The sequence below is a fragment of the Octodon degus genome, unplaced genomic scaffold, assembly GCF_000260255.1.
Source record: "Octodon degus isolate 3935 unplaced genomic scaffold, OctDeg1.0 scaffold00046, whole genome shotgun sequence".
Classification (NCBI taxonomy): Eukaryota; Metazoa; Chordata; class Mammalia; order Rodentia; family Octodontidae; genus Octodon; species Octodon degus.
In genome coordinates, this window is record NW_004524622.1 from 7,476,722 (window position 1) to 7,484,072 (window position 7,351).

A 7,351-nucleotide genomic window follows, 5' to 3' on the forward strand; every position below is an offset into this window, starting at 1 on the left:
TAAAATAATAATAATAATAATAATAATAATAATAATAATTCAGTCAATGGTACTTTGTTTTGTTTTCAGTACTGGGGACTTAACTCAGGCTTTCACTGAGTGCTACAACCCTAAAACTTTTTTTTTCTATTTTAGACAGGAGTTCACTGTGTAGCACAGTTTGGCCTCAAAGTGTGGAGATCCTCCTGCCTCAGCTTCCTGAGTACTGAGATTACAGGTCTGTGCAAGCTTTAGCCTTGAGACAGAACAGGATCAAACAAAGGGGACTCAGGCCAGGCATATAGTGAAACACCATAAGTGCCTTCCTGGCACTTGCCAAAACAAACAAACAAACAAACAAACAGGACTCTTTCCGCTTCCATTTATTTATTTATTTATTTATTTATTTATTATTTACTTTTGATGGAACAGAGGATTGAACTCAGGCCCTTGCGCTTGCCAGGCAAATGCTTATTCTACTGAGCTACTTCCCTGGCCCCTCTTTGGCTTCCTAAGCACAAACAAAAACAAAAACAAAGTACATCTGCTGGGTGTGGTAGCTCACTCTTATCCAGCACTTGGGAGGCTTAGGCAGGAGGATTGCTTTGAGCTTGAGGTCAGCTTGGGCTACATGGTGAGTTTAAGGCTAGGCTGAACCACACAGATAGTCTGTCTCAAAGAAAAAGTAAACCACAAAATGGTTAGAAATTATTTCTCATAGTCAGGATATCTAAGAGGCTGGGGAGATAGCTCACTAGAATAAGTGCCTGCCTGGCAAGTGCAAGGTCCTGAGTTCAATCCCTCGTACCGCAAAACAAAACACATGTAATGTTTGAGCCCGGGGAGATAGCTCAGTAGAATAAGCACTTGCCTGGCATGCGCAGGGTCCTGAGTTCAATCCCCAGTAACACAGAAAGAAAGAAAGAAAGAAAGAAAGAAAGAAAGAAAGAAAGAAAGAAAGAAAGAAAGAAAGAAAGAAAGAAAGAAAGAAAGAGAGAAAGAAAGAAAGAAAGTCATGGGGCCGGGGAGATGGGTCAGTGGAATAAGTGCTTCCCTAACAAGTGCAAGGGTCTGAGTTCAATCCCCGGTTCTGAAAAAAAAAAAAAAGCCATGAGCCACTTTAAAAACAAAAAAGGATATCGGAGTGGTCCATGCAGAAGTTAAACTGTCCAAAAAGAAAGGTGGCATTTCAGGGACTGATGAGTCTGGAGGAGAGTCCCTGGTACAGAAATAGGCTACGTTGTCTCAAAGTTCAACTCACACCTGGGGTGGGATGTCTGCAGCCAGTTCCAAGGGTCAGTTCCAGCTAGACCTGAGATCTGAGTAACAATGGGCTCGGGCTCCAGCTGAATCCGCCCAAGCACAGACACTCTGCTCTGCTGGGCAGATTTTGAAGCTGGCTAATGGGTGGGAAAAGTGAGCAGGGAAGTCTAGACACAGCAAAATGAAGAGACAGCCTTGTTGCTTATGTTGTAGGCAGCTGAATTAGATAGAAATATTATAGGGACTGGGGAGATAGCTCAGTAGCATAAGCACTTGCCTGGCAAGTGCAAGGACCTGAGTTCAATCCTTGGTTCTAACAAAAAAAAAAAAAAAAAAAAAAAAAGAAAGAAAAGAAAAAGAAAAGAAAAGAAATATTATAGGCAGTTAGACAGGGCCAGGCCCTCAATGAGACAAGATGGAAGCCAAGGTGACTTTACAACTGGGAAGAGACTGACACGCCCATATGGGCCACACCTCAAGACCAAGACAAAGGAGGAAACACAGCTACATACTTCCCTAGGGATGGGCAGCAGGGATTGACATCCTGAGTAGGTATCAATTGCCTTGAAAGAGCCCTAAAGAGTCACTAGCCCAACCCTAACAGGAAGAGACCCTGTCCCATATTCATGCCTGCTTGCTATATGACTTGCTTTCCCATTTTGGTCCTGGACTTAATGAATTATACCTGAGCAATGGTGCTTTTTTTTTTTTTTTTTTGGTGGAACCAGGGTTTGAATTTAGGTCCTTGCGCTTAGCAGTGGTGCTCATTGGTTGACCATAGTTTTGTCCCACCTCATGCCTACCTAAATGATGTCTTCTCCACCACCTTAGACCCACCTCACCACATGGTTTTCCTTTATAAAAGTCCCTGGAAGTGGGGTCGGGAGATGGTTCAGTAGAATAAGCACTTCCCTGGCAAGTGTAAGGGCCTGAGTTCAATCCCTGGCTCCGCAAAAACAAACAAAACAAAGGTCCCTGGAAGAGATAGCTTCTCCGGGACCACTCTCTTAGGCAACCCCTCCTGTCTCTCTTTCAGACAGGAGCTTTCTTTCCCTCAATAAATATATTCTGGGGCCGGGGAGATGACTCAGTAGGATAAGTGCTTGACTGGCAAACACAAGGATCTGAGTTCAATCCCCAGTCCCCCCCCCCGCAAAAAAAAGAGGCAAAAAATAAATAAATAAATATTTAAAATAAAATAAATATATTCTGCTCATAACCTTCGTTTGTTCCTAAAATTCATTCTTTGGTTTTAGAGTACATGAACTCATCCCAGGTACCTTTTAGGTTGGGAGGTCAGTTTTTCTCCTTGTGTCATTTGGAGGTTTCCTTGTATCACTTGGAAGCAGGAAAGAGTGTACCAAAATCAACTCAGTAACCACACATATAACGTTCATAATTCAGTGAATGAATGAAGCCAGGAGTGGCAGTGCACATCTGTAGCATGCAGGCAGGCTGAGGCAGGAGGATCACTGTGAGTTCCAGGCTAGCTTCCACTGCATAATGAGTTTAAGACCAGTGTGAGCTACATTTTTGGAGACCTTGTCTCCAAAGAGAGAGAGAGAGAGAGAGAGAGAGAGAGAGAGAGAGAGAGAGTAAAATGTTTATTTGCAATCTGGTTATCTTGGCATCTGACACCCCGATTGATGGCACCCTAACCAGAACACACCCTCCTACTCTACAGTAGCAACATATCCTCGCTCTTCCCCTTCCTTCCAAAGCCAACAGTGCAATGTATTTTACTGGTGCACACTTGCAGTACTCTGTGCCTACATTCAACACGGGCTTCGCTATCTGTGCTTGCGGCACCTAAATTCTTTTCAGGCTGCCTTCCCCTCCTTCACCCTCCTGTCAGTTCCACTTTTCTTCCCAACAATAGCATTTGATATCCTGCCATTGTCACTGAGATGTCCTGGTTTGCACTTCCAGTGCGCTGTACCCTTGTGATGCTGGTCTGTTTGTTTACTGAGAGATAGGATCTGGCTATTTCGCGTGGCCCTTGTCTATTTTTGAGACCCTTCTCTTCAATCTGAAAAAAAAAAAAAAAGTCTCAGCTCTGCATGGCGTGGCACACTCTGAAATCCGCCAGGTCACGGGAGGAGGAGGAGCTCCTGGAATTTCCTGAGTGATAGGAATCCCTTTATTCAGAACAATGCCCTTTATCATGATGTTAATGAGGGACTCAGGGTGGGGTGCAGGTGTTGGGGACCAGCCTGGCCCCCGAGGCTACCTGTGCCCCTGTGGGACACACACGCATGCTGCTGCGCTGGGTGGCCAGAAGGAGGGGCGCTCAAGCCCAGTAGTGTCCCTTGCTGCTCCTGGAGCTCCATCCTGCATGCTGGCTGGGAGACCTAAGCCAAGGCTGTTCCTGGGCTCTGTGAGCCAGCCTCCTCTATTATCCAATCCAGAATGGGGCTTTGGGGAGACCTTCACAAATACAAGTTCCAGGGCCGGGAGATGGCTCAGCAGAATAAGCACTTGCCTGGCAAGTGCGGGGCCCTGAACACTGGAAAAAAAAAAAAAAAGAGAGAAGAAAAGAGAAAAAACAAATACAAGTTCCAAGCCGCTCATGGTTAGTGGTGCATACCTGTAATTCCTGCACTTGGGAGGCTGAGGCAGGAGGATCATCACAAATTTGAGGCCAGTCTGGGCTGAATAGTGAGTTTTATTTTATTTTATTTTTTTTGGTGGAACTGAGGATTGAACTCAGGCCCTTGCGCTTGCCAGTGAAGTGCTTATTCCACTGAGCCATTTCCCTGGCCCCTGAATAGTGAGTTCAAGGCCAGCTTGCATTACAGTCTGAGACCCTGTCCCAAACCAAAGCACACATGCAAGCGTATGCACACACACACACACACACACACACACACACACACCACAGATCACAACCTTGGAATTGGTAACTGGTGTCTCAAAAGGATAATTGAATTGAATAATTACAACAGTGGTGCCTTGTCTGTGTATGTGTGTTATTGCCATTGAACCAAGGGCTTTTATACTAAGGTACATTCTCAGACCATTTTTAAATTTTTTGGGTGTACCAGGAATCGAATTTAGGATCTCAATATTACCAGGCAAACACTGTGCCACTGAGCTATATCCCTGGCCAATTTTTTTTTTTTTTCTATATTTAGGACAGGGTCTATGGGGTCTACAGGGTCTCACTATGAAGATCGGACTCATAGTGATTCTCCTGTTTTCAGCCTCCCAAGTGCTGGTGTTGTAGGCAGCCAAATTAGAAATATAGGCAGTCAGACAGGGTCAGGCCCTCAAGGAGACAAGATGGAAGCCAAGGTGACTTTACAACTGGGAAGAGACAGACACGCTCATATGGGCCACACCTGAAGACCTAGACAAAAAGAGGAAGCACAGCTACATACTTCCCTAGGGATGGGCTGCAGGGATTGATATCTTAAATAGGTATCAATCATCTTGAAAGAACCCAAAAGAGTCACTAGCCCAATCCCAACAGGAAGAGACCGTGTCCCATATATCATTGGTTGACCATACTTTTGTCCCACCTCATGCCCACCTAAGCTAGTTCCCATGTCTTCTCCACCACCTTAGACCCACCTCACTACATGGTTTTCCTTTATAAAAGTCACTGGAAGAGACAACTTCCCAGGGACCACCGATCGGACCCTCTCCTGTCCTCTTCTAGGACAGGAGCTTTTTTCCCCTCAGTAAATATGTCAGTCTTTCTCCCTGTATCACTGGAATTACAGGTGTGGCACCACTCCCAGTCTCCATATTTTTATTTATTTGGAGACAGGTTTTTTTGTTTGTTTGTTTGTTTGGTTTTTTTGGTGGAACTGGGGATTGAACTCAGGCCCTTAGGCTTGCCAGGGAAACACTTATTCCACTAAGCCATCTCCCTAGCCCCTGGAGACAGGGTTTTAAAAAAAAATTGCTAGTTTGAGAAGAGGATGTGTCAGAGCAAGATCACTGAGTCAGAGGCCACCCTGAACCACAGGAGTAGGAACAGGTCTCAAAAGTTAGAAACAAGTAAATTGCAATTTGCCCAAACTGGACCTATCATGTGATCTTTCTACCTCAGCCTCCCAGAGTGCTGGTATGTGCTGCTATGCCCTGCTAGCATTCCCACCTTAACTTGGGGGTCACAGCCCAGGGCCCCGAACCTCTTACAGATACCTGAAACTGCTGAAAGCAAGTTCGAATTGTGCCAGGGATTTTCTTTTCTTTTTCTTTTTTGGCAGAACAGGGGATTGAACTTAGGCCCTTGTGCTTGCCAGGCAAGCTCTTATTCCACTGAGCCATCTCTCCAGCTCTGAAATTATTATTATTATTATTAATTATTATTTTGGAACCAGGGATTAAACTCAGGTTCTTACACTTTCCAGGGAAGCACTTATTCGACTGAGCTATCTCCCCAGCTCCCCAGGTGTTACAACTCCCAGACCTTTTTCTTTTTTGGGGTGGTGGTAGTAATGGTAGGGTTGAGACAGGATCTCACTATGCAGTCCAGGCTGGCTTTGAACTCACTATGTAGCCGAGACTGGCCTCAAGCTGGCAGATCCTCCTGCTCAGCCTCCTGAGTGCTAGATTACAGGAGTGCACCACCATGCCAGGCCTTCTTTTTGAGACAGGATCATCTTTGTCTAGCATGCTTAAGGTCCTGGATTTGATTCTCTAGCACAGCAAAAACAAAAACACAGAGCCAGTGGGGTGGCACAAACCTATCTTAGCAGTACTCTAGGCGGTTGGGACTGGAGGATTGAAGTTTCGAGCCCAACTTAAGAGTTTTTATGACAAAAAATCAAAAGGGTTGGGGATGTACCTCAGCAGGAAGGTATCGGGTTCAATCCCTAGTACCATAAAACAAATAAATGCATACATAAATATACAGAGAAGCTGGCTGTGATGGCCCACACCTGCAGTCCTAGTGCTCTTGGGAGGCTCAGCAGTTGGCTCCCTGCCAGCCTGGGCTATATGATGAGCCCCTTTGTCCAAAAAAAGAGGATGGGGCGGAGAGAGAGAGAGAGTCAGAGACACAGACAGACAGAGAGACAGAGGGGCATAGACAGAAGAGGGGAAAAAAGAGAAGAGAAATGTGAATCATAAAACAGGAATCCATACTGAGGGTAGGAATGTAGCTCAGTGCAAGAGCTCTTGCCTTGAAAACACAAGGCCCTGGGCTTGATGAGTCCCCAGTACCACCCCTCCCATGCGGTAATGTCACATAGTGACCCTGTCCAAGTTGCCACAGATGCAGTCTGGCCTTTGACTTAGTTCTTTCCCAGGCTCCAGTCTTCCTTATGAGGGCTTCCTCGTTGCTGAATTTATTTTATTTTGTACATACTAAGCAAATGTCTTGCCCCTACACTGCACCCTTAGTCCAACTGCTGAATTTAAACTTGCAGCCCTCAAGAGCATCACCTGTCTCCTTTCTCTTTCTTTTGTGTGTCTGTGTGAGATTGAACCCATGAATTTTGTGCTGTGATACACTCATCCCCCCCCCTTTTTTTTTAAAGACAGTGTCTTGCTGTTTAGTTCAGGCTGGTCTTGAATTCACTATGCAGTCAAGGCTGGTCTTGGTCCTTCTGCCTCAGCCTTCCGAGTGCTGGGGTTATAGGCTTGCTTCACCACACCCAGTTGCAAAAGGATCCACTTTAGGGGGAAGGGGGCTTGGAGATGCTGGCCTTAAACTCACCTTGTAGCCCAGGCTGGCCTCAAACTCCTGGGAGTTTTTGCTTCAACCTCCCACTTGCTGGGACTGCAGGCCTGGGCCACCAAGTCTGTCACAAGAGATTTCTTTCAAGTCCTAGGGTTCCAAAGCCAGGGTGGCAATATGGTAAGACTGTCTTAACCAACCCCAAGAGCTCCCTGCCTACTAGGGTTTGGAAGAGCTGAGGAAAGGCTACTTTGGCTATCAGATCAGCTGGGCAGGGTGGTGTCTGACTGAAGCTCCAGCACTAGGGAGGGTGAAGCAGGAGGATCTCTGGTTCAAGGTCAGTCAGTACTACCTCGGAGCTGAGTACAGAACAAAAGATTCATTCCCAATGCCCTCCCTCCCAGCGCGGACTATGGACTCCAGGACACTGCGCCCGTACCCACGTGCCCCATCTGGGACCTTCCGCAGCCCTGTGCT